Genomic DNA, 12,754 nt, shown 5'->3' on the forward strand with positions numbered 1-12,754 from the left:
TTTGTATTCTCAAAGATATTGAAGTCACCACAGCCAAAGAATATCGTACCAAAATAAAAAATAACAAAAATTATTAACTGTCAATTTTTATATTTGCTATTTGCCATGCATAACATTGTGATAAGCGGATTTCAGCAATGTGCGTTGTATAGTAAATTTCTATAAAATCTAAAAAAAAATTAAGAGATAATAATGTGAATTTAAATTATAAAAATTAATGTGCGATGAAGAGAAAAATTTGTACTGCATTCTGGAAAAACATTTGACCAGCAAAAATGGATATGAACCTCGCACCATGTTTGGTAAATATAGTGAAATATATATATATATAAACATTCTTTACCAGCGTTCATATTTAGGATTTTGGCAAAACATATAAGGGTATTGTTGATATAGTGTAAAATAATATTTGAGTGCTTTTAATCTTTGTTGTTGATATGGTTGTGTGAAATTTGTTATAAATTCTAGCCTGATAGTAAAATCTGTAATAATATATTTTCTTGGTGAAAACGGACATTACATATATGGGTACGAAAAGTGCGGAATGGTTTCACACAGAGCTGAAATTCTTAAATTTGGACTATTTGAAAGAAGGATTGAGGTACATTTGGAAATTTGTACTTATGAGTACGAAAATCACTAAATTTGGAACAATTTGGACTATGGTGGAATAAAATTCACTAAATTTGGAATAATTTGAATTTGGGTAACGGAGAGATCTGGAAACCTAAAATTTAGAATGTTGGTCATTGACATAGAGTTAGAAAGAAAGACCAAAGTGTTTTTGGTACTAAATTTAGAGGAGGTGACGGTATAGAGGTAGTCTTGAAAATGTATAATTATGTGTTCGAAAAGTTCTAAATGGAATTACATGTGGAACCTGTACGTTTTTGCTAAAGTGTGGATTTCGGAAAATAGTGCTTATGTGTATGAAGAGTACTTAATGGTAATAAACTTGATATTAAATGTAGGAATAGAGGTGGAATTCAGAACTATAGTACAACTAATTATACGGTATTCATGATTTCCATATGAAATATTTTTTTATTCCCTTTCCGCATACGAAGTAGCGGGTGCTTTGCTAGTGTAATATAAAATGACATCAAAATAAATTGAAGGACGATATTTAAGAAAATGTGTGATATTGGTTAAAGTTCAAGGAGAAACTACCAACATGGAAATATCCATTATAATGTTAAACTACATTAATATCTATTTGTGGTTATTAGTATTTTTGGTATATAGTATGAAACTGCAAAATCGAACGAAACATGCAAAGTTATTTGCCAATGACTATTTTATCTCCTTTAAAGCAATCTTCATATATATCATAAACTTATGAACGCGTTTTTTCCTATTCTCAAATCTAAAACAGCTCCTGTTTAGATTATTTCATTTATCTCATAAGTCATAGTCAAACGCTTTCCTTCAGTTGTGGCTCCACATTTAAGAGGAGAAACCAGTAAGGAAAGTAGTAAAGTTGGACGGGGCCGACTATATGATACCCTTCACCACTTTGGGTATATTCAACAAATGGAATCCTAACAGACGTCGAATTTTTGAAGGACCATAAACATGTCATTCTGCTACCTATACTAAATTTTGGTCAGATATAGAGTTGCTTCTTACAATAGGACAAAATTATGTAAATAAATTTAAAGCAAAATATCGAAATTTAAACCGACTTCATCGAAACGTGTCACATGTTAGGTTACACTTATTTCAGTATAAATTACTTATAAATCCAAATTTCGTGCAAATGGAAGGATATATAGGGATTTTGGTGCATCATTTACATAAAATCGGGCGAAAATATATATGGGACCTATATCTAAGCCTGAACCGATTTTCACGAAATTTAAAACACAAAATTCTAGACTTAATTCAGTACGCTATGCTAAATTTCGTGCATATCTGAGGATATATAGGGGCTTTGGTACACTATTTACCTAAAATCGTCGGAAATTATTTATGGAAGCTATATCTAAACTGAACCGATTTTTACGAAATTTAACACACATCTTTCTAGACTTAATTCAGTACGCAATGCCGAACTTCGTGCAAATCGAAGGATATATAGGGACTTTGGTGCACTATTTACCTAAAATCGGACGAAAATATATATGGTAGCTATATCTAAATCTGAACCGATTTTCAGGAAATTTAACACACATCGTCCTAGGCTTAATTCAGAATGCTATGTCAAATTTCGTGCAAATCGAAAGATATATAGGGACTTTGGTGCACGATTAACATAAAATCGGACGAAAATATATATGGGAGCTATAACTAAATCTGAACCGATTTTTCCTAATTTCAATAGGGTTCGTCCTTGGGCCAAATAAGTGAACTGTGCCAAATTTCATCCAAATCGGATCACAAATGCGACCTGTACTTTGTTAACAAAAATACATGGACGGACGGGCGGACAGACGGACATGCATAAATCGACTTAGAAAGTGATTCTATGCATATATTCTATGATTCTATTCATATGCACGAAGACATAATACCCTGTACCACAGTGGGGTGAAGGGTATAAAAAGTCAGTGGGGCCAAATCTGTGGAGGGATAAGTGATGCAGTTTTGATTTTAGTTAAAAGCATGAACTGTTATATTATCATAGATTTGAAATTTTAGCACCATATTCGGTATTTTGAAGCTTTTGGGTAAGTTTTTTCAAGATAATTGGATCTAATTTGATATTAAGAATTGCCATTGAGCAAAAAATATCCTTATCCAAAATGGTAACGGTACACTTAATATTTGGTATTTTGCCGTTTATGAGCACGTTTTTCAATTTAATCAGAAGTAATTTGGTATTTTAGGTTCTTTTTGGGTAGAAAATTATCCTTCAAATGAAAATTTATAGGCTTTGATTGAAATTAATTGTTCGCATAAATGGCTGATATCAGCTCCACCTCTTCGGTGGGGAATCAGGAAATCTATATACGGGAATCACAAAATCTTTCGACACTGTCATTATTATAAAGTCATAACCACTAATTGTGGCAGCATCAAAAATACACAAATAGATCGCGATTTTAAATATGGGTTTTGTGTTAAAGCATTTATTCATCTGAAAAGCAAATTGGCTTTATATAGCCACAAAGGTCAGAAATAGCGGCTAAACTATTACAACTAGAGAGAAATTGTATCTAATGATAAGCTAAAATTTAAATTTATTTAGTTTTCATCCAATTTTATTTCGATGCTATACGTAAACGGGGACCGATTTTGCCGAACATCACCTGATAGAAGACAAAATTCACTTGAATAAAAAAATTTAGCTTCGTATCTAAATTGTATTGGTGTTATAGATATAGAGTGATTATATCAGACAGAATGACATGGCTAGTCTCTTAGAAATTAATTATTATCAGGAATAAAACGAATTTCGTATAAGAATTGAGGGTGCCATTCAGGTTCATGTTTAGGAAAATATATTTAAGGATTATGGTGCGAAAGCGTTGTTCGTTCATGTAAAGTACCATACTGAAATGGTTGAGTTTTTTTTAATAAATAAAATATTATTTATACTCTTTCGAGTCAAGCTTAATGATCTAAGTTAAGGGGCTCATCAGGCATGTTGGCCTTTGTAAAGCCACATAGCCCAATATGCCTGATGAGCCGCTTAACCAAGGGGTTATTCTCCTGGCATTCCTTTTCATTGCAAAACTTAGATCATTAAGCACAACTCGAAAGAGTATAAATAATCACTTAAAATTTTCTGTTTAAATTTACAAGGGCATACAAGAAAAACTTGAAGCAATTTCAACTGCCATCTTATAGTTTCAAAGAACAACTATACAAATTAAATATTTAAGATAGTTTTGTAACGTTCAAAATGAAAAAATCGCTGTTACAGACGTAAATTTACTGTGACGTAAATTTACTGCTGTTACAGACGTACATTTACCGCTGCCCGGACCGCCACTTGCGTACGTCCGTGGCTGGACCCGTGGCACTTTGCTGCCCCTACCAAAGGCCAAAAAAGTAAATCCATAATATGGCAATTTTTACGATGGAATGTGTAACTGACTTAGAATTTTTAAACGTATAGCATTATTGCTATGAGCAAAAAAACCCGTAACTCAAGTGGCAGTGCATTCCAACATCGCGCAATTATTCCAAATTCGAGATATCAAAATATTGGGGTTTCTGGAGGAGTGTGAGAAAGAAAATAACTTCCTTATGTGTCCACGGTAATATATACAGTGAAAAAATCTTTCAAAAGAACATCCAAGAAAGCGAGTAACATATTCCGACAAGTGATTGTCACTATGTAGATTATAAATAACGCGTGTTATGGTATTAATAATTCGCTATAATTCCAAGTCCATATTAGAGCAGCGACATTAACAGAGCATTTGCCAGTATTCACTTTACCCGTTGCGTTAAATAAAGATTAGATTCAAAAATTCTACGCAAATTGTTCCAATTTTTCCCCGCTAAAAATGTTGCTGTCAGCAACAATGTTGCACTGATCTAGGAATATATTGAAGGATGAGGGATTGTGATTATTAGAACAAAATCCCAAAGCTTTTGGTTTGAAAAAAATTGACATTAACATAATGCACAGAACGCAGTGCATACTTCTACCAAAGTAGAAGTATCCATTGAAAAGCAGTAATAGGATCAGCGAATACAAATTAAAGATGTATCTAAATTTATCATATCCCCGTCTCCGACTTTTTACGTATCTTCTAGATGATCAAACGATTTATAATTAAAACCCACACTATTCCCACACTATTCACTTCGGTGTTTTTTTAAGCCAAATAAATTTTTTTCCAAAGTAAACATGTTTTCACAAACTGAAAACAAAAACAGTAAGGGAAGCAGTTAATTCGGACTGGGCCGACTATATGATACCGTTCATCACTCGGGGTATATTCTATCCTAACAGACGTCGCCATTTTGAAGGAACATTGACATGGAATTGAACGAACTTAAATATGTGCAATTTATCTATATCTAAACCGACTAACTCAATACCTACACATGTCATTCTGCAACCTATGGTAAATTTTGTAAATTGATTTAAAGCAAACTTGACACACGCTATTTGGTATGTTGCTCGGTTTAAAATTTAATCTCAATCAGACATCCAGTGATTACATGGTGTAAATCTACCATGAATAGGTCGAAATTATATATGGAAGGTATGCTATATCTATACCTGAACCGAATTCAAGGAAACTTACCAGAGATTAATTTACATCGGACCAACATATATATATATATATATATATACGCTATGTCAAAATTCATGCAAATCGAATGATATATAGCGACATTGGTGTACCAATTACCTAAAATCGAGCGAAACTATCTAACAATCTAAATCTGAACCGTTTTTCCTGAAACTTAGCACACATCATTCTTGACCCAATTTAGTAGGCTATACCAAATTTCGAAAGATATGTAGGGACCTTTGAGCACCATTTACTTTAAATCGGACGAAAATATATATGGGAGCTATATCTAAATCTGAACCGATTTTTTCCCAATTTCAATAGGGTTCGTCCTTGGACAGAGGGACGGACGGATGGACGGACATGCGTAAATCGACTCAGAAAGTGATTCTATGCATATTCTCAAAAGGCACCATGTGTCTATCTCGTTTCCTTTTGCCTGTTACAAACATTTGCACAAAGACATAATACCCTGTACCCCAGTGTGGTGAAGGGTAAAAAAATAAGTAAAGCCAGAGTGCATTGTTTAATACTGTCCCTGTTGATTTTATTGGTGTTTTGCTTATTGTTTTACTGTATTTTAGGCTATATATTGTTTTATGTTTATGTACGACCATATGGGAATACGTTCCACATTTGTTGTCGTTTATGTTCTAAGGCTAGAATATGTAAAGGATGAAAACTTCTGCAGCAGACAATAACAATATTATGACGTGGTCATTTTTCCTTGGATGTCGTTGTTTAAATTAAATTTCAAAACACCAAAGTTTTCGTTTATTTGCCTGAAAAGATAGCAACGTCACCAACGACAAAAATAAGCCATCCATTATGATTTGTACAATTGAAGACTATGTACAGTTGGTGTAAAATAATTGTTGCACTTCATAAATACGATTTTATAACATTAACAAGAAATAAGGTTGAATTCAAAAGTTCATGTAAAAAAGTTATTTAGGACGTCAACGATTTTTATGACATTACTGTATGGTATTTTGCAACATAAGTTGTTGTAATTTGATATTGCGGGTTATTGATCGGTGAATGACATTCTCGCATAAATTATTCAATATAGTTCCCTGTATTTGACCGACAATCATAACAGTCTGATAGTCGGTAAGAACTTTACGTTCTAATCAAGTTAGTAAGACTTGGCACGGTTCTATTTGGTTCTGAAACTGAGGAGATAGCTGAAGGATGTAGCGTTTCTGAATCCAGAATGAGTCAATATTCTCAACACATCAGAATAGTTATAATTAAGAGTTTGTATTATTCTATTCTGAATAAATTCTAAATTTGGTAATTTATGCTGACGTGTATATAGTTTCCGAGACCTGATTGTTTTATAACTTAACTCAGTTATGTCGTGTGTACTTAGGCTGAACAAAGCGTTATATTCAGGGAAACTTGTCAAGCTTATTAAAAAATTTATCGTGTAGTAAACACAGAAATTAATAAAGAACAGCTAGACTACGTGTGGTACTAAGCATGCTGTTCGCTTGTGACCAACAGTGCTTTGTAAAAGGCTCTGCATTAGCCTGATCCTTATCTTTCATATCGTCATCATAAATGCAAACGGACGTAACAACAGAACAATTCGAAATTTACTTTTTGTTTGATTATTGTTCGTCTAATCAAACTACATGTTCACACAAAATTTAGACATCTAAAGTCAAAAGAACCGATCTTATTAAAGAAATTCAAACGGACGTAACTACAATATTATGCTTTAATTACTGCAAACAAACGTAACAACACGCCTGTAAAAAACTAAAGCTCGCAATATCGAAGATAGAAATTCTGAACTTATATTAATATTACTTCTAGGATGTTTGACATTGAAAATGAAACATATCGGCCATTTTTTTACGGTAGCCCCCATATAGCGGTAGCCCAAATTCAAGGCTTTAGTTAATTTTTTTAAATAATCAGCTATAATTAGATATTTTTGTTTCCCACTGGGTGGAAAAGTACCCTGTGCAAAGTTCTATCCCAATCGGAGAAATATGTAATGTCTTTAGTGCAACATTAACATAAAATCGGTTTAAACTGTATGTGGGAGCTACAGCGAAATTTGTACCGATTTTCAAGAAACACCACACACATCACTCTACACTTAATTCAGTACGTTATGCAAAATTTCCTGCAAATCGAAAGAAATATAGGGGATTTAATGCACCATTTAGACAAAATCTGAAAGTCTAAAAATATGCGTGGGAGCTAGTGTAAATCTGAACCTATTTCAACAAAACTTAACACACGTCACTCCGGACTCAATTTGGTACGCTGTACAAATTTTAATCTCAATCGGATAAATATTATTCATTTTGTTGTACTACAATTGTGTTGTAGTTACGTACTTTTGTTTCAGAAAATATCAAGCCAAAAGGACGCAATTGACATAAAACCTTTAAAAACCAAAAAAAAATACATTCTTTCAAAAAATAAATACGGCTCTATAGTGCGGTTAAACTTTGAAAAAAAAATGTCCAGCGATGTTGAGGTTCCATCGATTATGTCATCGATAAGTCTACTTATCGGTACCCCAACTATTACCTATCGTCATCAGAGAATACCAATCGCTAAGAAAGAAGAGGAAGAAAGCTAAATAACTTTGCCGCAAAAGCAAGAATTGTTTTTAAAAGGAATAAAACATTAATTCAGACCGCCAGAGTCTTTAAATGAAACAAGTGTTTTATTTTACCAACCACCACCAGTTCCTAATTAGCAACAAGTAAGTATCGCCTGTATACTTGTTGTGTTGTCTAATATTCATATTTATTGTTGTTCGTCTTTGTGCAACAAATAATTTCGGTTCTAAAGCTACTCTGTAGATTTAGAACCCCTACAAGTCCATACGCCTGTATCGGAACTTGTACATGGTCCTTCGAAGCCTTTCTAAAAAGAATCGGCAGATTTGCCAAACAAAATCTCAAAAAAAAAAAAAATCCAAAACAATTCACTTTATATTGTGAAATTGGCGGCTTTGTGTTTTGTTTTTGTAGCTACATACAACAAGTCCAATAACCACTGAGAATATTTATATATGTATATTTGTTCAACACATTGAAATCTACACATACATTAACATCATTTATAAATAAAATCCACTCTCACTTTGCTGCATCAGTTTTTGTTACGTTTGTTTTGTTAGATTTGTTTGTCACATTTGCTTTGTTACATTTGTTTTGTTTATTATTTACAACAAACACAAAACGAACATTTGTCATATGTTTCATTGTTGTGTATGATCGATCTGTCAACTGTCATTGCTTGTTACACAGACCATCGATCAGCTGGTGTGGCCTTACAAGTTGCGTAGTTAGTGCGACGTAACGTAAGATTTATAACGTATCGTACAAAGTATAGTACACACTTTGAATACCATTATAAAAATAATATTATAATAAATAAAATAAACAAAAAATAATAAAATTAAAAGAACAAATAATTAAAAAGTAAAAATAATTAAAAAAATCATATAAAACAAATTAATTTTCATAAATTCATAATATAAAGTTTTCTCTTAAAGTTTAAAAAATAAACATTTATTGAGAATATATAAATATACACAGTAAACATATTACAAATTTATATAACTTAATTTTTTTTATTTTTTAAAATAAATTGAAAGTTGAAGTGTTTCGTATATTCAAAACTAATAAAATTCATAAATAATAAACCAATTTAAAAAATATTAAATAATATAATAAACATATAAAAACTAAGCAATTAAATTTCGAATTAAAATAAATAAATATTACAAAATGGCTTCAAAAATGTATGCTAAATTTGAATACGAGGCCGAAAACCTTCTGCAAATTTGCATTAAAATAGATAACACTCCTGAAAATGAGCTATCAGATTGTTTAATACGAATTAAATTAGAATCAATGAATGAAGAATGGCACAATGTACGCAGTGCATTTGAAAGTGTATACTTTACAGAAAGTGATGAAGATTGCAAATTGACAGCCAGAGATATGTTTGAGTCCGCCAGAGACAATTATCAAACGACAAAGGCCAATTTGTTAGAAATTTTAAAAAATAGATATATTAAAAATGCAGATGACGTTAGAGGCGATTTAACAGACCCTTCACTATTTCACAATTCAGGTCAGTATCCCCCAAATACCGCATTTAATATGTCGGATATTTGTATTGAAGTTCCACCTTGCGACACTCAAGACTTCTATGGAAGTTATGAAGAATGGCCTACATTCAGAGATATGTTTACGGTCATTTACGGTAACCATCCCAGACTCACCCCAGCTCAAAAACTTTTCCATTTGCGTAACAAAACTAAGGGTGAGGCTGGCAGAATTTTAGATCGTTACCCCTTATCGGATCAAAACTTTTCCTTGGCATGGGAAGCTTTGAAGATTCGATATGAAAATTTAAGAGTTTTAGTGGACAACCAGTTAAATATTCTTTTTAACCTTTCGACAGCAAAGGTAGAAAATAGTGAAGAAATCAAAAGAATACAATCAACAGTGAGCGACTGTCTAGCTATTTTAAAAGCTCATAATGTAAAAGTAGACCAATGGGACCCAATTTTAATTTATTTGTGCTCAACTAAACTTCCGGTTGAGACATTAACATTATGGGAACAATCGCTCGAATCCCATTCAGACCTCCCAAAATGGTAAAAAATGGAAGACTTTTTAAGAAAGAGACACCAAGTTCTAGAGCGAATTGGTGCCATTAGAACGCAAAAGTCATCTACTGTGCATCAAAATGCACAAACTACATACATAAATAGATGTGTTATGTGTGATAAAAACCACATTCTCAAAAATTGTCCGAGATTTAACAATATGACAGTGAATCAGAGAAATGAATTTGCTCGGGAAAATATCTTGTGTAATAATTGTTGGGCATAACTCAAGAGAATGTTTCAGTGCGCTTAGATGTTTATACTGTAAGAAAAAACACCACACTAAGCTACATATTGAAAATACATATCAGTTACCTACAAGTACGGACTCAGCAAGAATTGGGTTACAAAGTCCTCCGTCGGGAGCAAATATACTAACAATGTCGCATGTCACGACAGATGACATGCCCAGTACATCCAATTCTTCAGTACAAAAATCAAGGGTAGAATCTAATTTGACAATTAGTGAAGATGATGTTTTGTTACCAACAGCGCTTGTAAAAGTCAAGTGCAATGAAAAAACTTTCACAGCGAGAGCTTTATTAGATACAGGATCTAAAAGATCATTTATAACAAGCAAAATGGTAAACCGAATTGGCGTTGAAACAAGTAAGGCTAATTTCGACATTAGCGGACTTAGTGGGTCAGTAGTTGCACACACTAAGGAAACGTGCAAAATCACTTTGTGTGGAAATACAAATAATATGATAAATGTAAATGCTTTAGTAATACAGAGCCTAACAAGCAAAAATCCCACTGAATCTATACCAATTTTTGATCGAAATGAAATTCGTGATTTAAAACTTGCAGATCCTGGATTCCTAAAATCGAATCCATAATATTGAATGGAACTAAAACAAATATCTTTGGAAGTATGATAGCTCAAAATTCAATATTTGAATGGTACATTTATGGTCCTACAACAAAATATAAGAGATTTCTAGGCAGAGACAAGCAAAAATCAGAATACATTAAAGTGCCACACCAGCAATAATATAATAAATTAAATGAGCAAATGTGAGATGTGAAATACAAGTCCTTTCGTCGGAATTGGTACTTGGAAACATGTTTGTAGTATGTGTAGAGTGGATATATTGTGAGAATCGAAAGAAATGTTGATGCAAATTGTATTTTTAACGAACCTTGTGTCGCAGACACATTTACTGGTGGTCTGGTAATGGCAAATCAACCGCTTGGAAAAGCTTGTTGTGCGCTTTTAAGTCAAAAGTCACTTGAGGTGACAACAATATGATAAAAGATAATCATTTGAAAATGTTTGATGAAATTGTATTTCTTCATTTCACTAAAAAGAAATTTTCCACTTGAGGTGGAAGATATGAATTTAAGATTATAGTAAAACAATATGTATAACCACTGGAGGTGGCTAAAGAGGTGATCAAGTTTAATAACATAGATCCCTCGAAGAATGAAATCTGATTAATGATGAAGTCCACTTGAGGTGGCAACGAAGCTGATCAAAATTAACATAACAGATCCCTTCAATATAATTTGGTTTTAATTTCCACTAGAGGTGGTCGTTTGTCACTAGAGGTGACTAAACGAAAATTAAATAAAAAATGAAACAACAAAAAAGAAATAATTCAAATAAATGAAAGTCAATTTTACTAATGTCATATGGAGTATGGCGAATTTTCTTCGTTCAAGTATTCTTTGCAGAGAGTTTGAAATTGAGAATGGATGACAAGGGTCCAAGAATGGAAATTGCTATATTGTTGCACTCGTATTCTTTGCAGAGTGTTTGAAATTGAGAATGGATGACAAGGGTCCAAGAATGGAAATTGCTATATTGTTGCACCCGTGCAAGGGGCCCGGCATGTTGAGGTTCCATCGATTATGTCATCGATAAGTCTACTTATCGGTACCTCAACTATTACCTATCGTCATCAGAGAATACCAATCGCTAAGAAAGAAGAAGAAGAAAGCTAAATAACTTTGCCGCTAAAACATTAAGAATTGTTTTTAAAAGGAATAAAACATTAATTCAGACCGCCAGAGTCTTTAAATGAAACAAGTGTTTTATTTTACCAACCACCACCAGTTCCTAATTAGCAACACGTAAGTATCGCCTGTATACTTGTTGTGTTGTCTAATATTCATATTTATTGTTGTTCGTCTTTGTGCAACAAATAATTTCAGTTCTAAAGCTACTCTGTAGATTTAGAACCCCTACAAGTCCATACGCCTGTATCGGAACTTTGAGTTCATTACTAGGCAAAAATATAGGTTACATCTTTCATGTATTTAACTTTTAAGGGTAGTGTATAAATATTTTTTGTAGCACCATAAAATTGTATTAATCTTAGACCTGGTCATGTCCTTGATTGCATGATGAACGTTTAATTCTTCTTTTATGATTTCTCTTCATCCATTTATTAAATGAATGCCTACTTCAAAGATGGTACTTGAAATATAAATCATTGAACATGATTGTTATTAACAAATGTTCGATGTAATTATTAACAACACAATTATTGTCAAGAAATAATTCAAGAATCAAGAAATCGTCGTTAATTTGGTGCAACAAAAATAAATAGTTCGGTTAGGAAGAATTTTTTGTACCCTCACCTTCCATTGGTATTACGAATTCAAAATAACCGAAAATCATGTGGCCTCCATATAGAAGACTTGAATGTTCGTCATAACGTAGACCAAGAAGACTATACGGTCTACAAATAGAAGACCATATGGTCTTCATACAGAAGATCAGAAGTTCTTCCTAGAGAACACCAAAGGTATTCCTTTAAAAGGATGGCACGTCAGAATAACTTCCTATGAAATAATAGGATATCCACTTATTCAAATGGAAGAACAGAAGAAATTCCGAGGACCAGCAGGTCATTCGGAACAGAACTTCAAATTTCCTTATGGAATGACCAGAACG

The sequence above is a fragment of the Musca vetustissima genome, unplaced genomic scaffold (assembly GCF_032173495.1).
Source record: "Musca vetustissima isolate MV318-11 ecotype Yass unplaced genomic scaffold, APGP_CSIRO_Mvet_v1 utg24113, whole genome shotgun sequence".
In the NCBI taxonomy this organism is placed as follows: Eukaryota; Metazoa; Arthropoda; class Insecta; order Diptera; family Muscidae; genus Musca; species Musca vetustissima.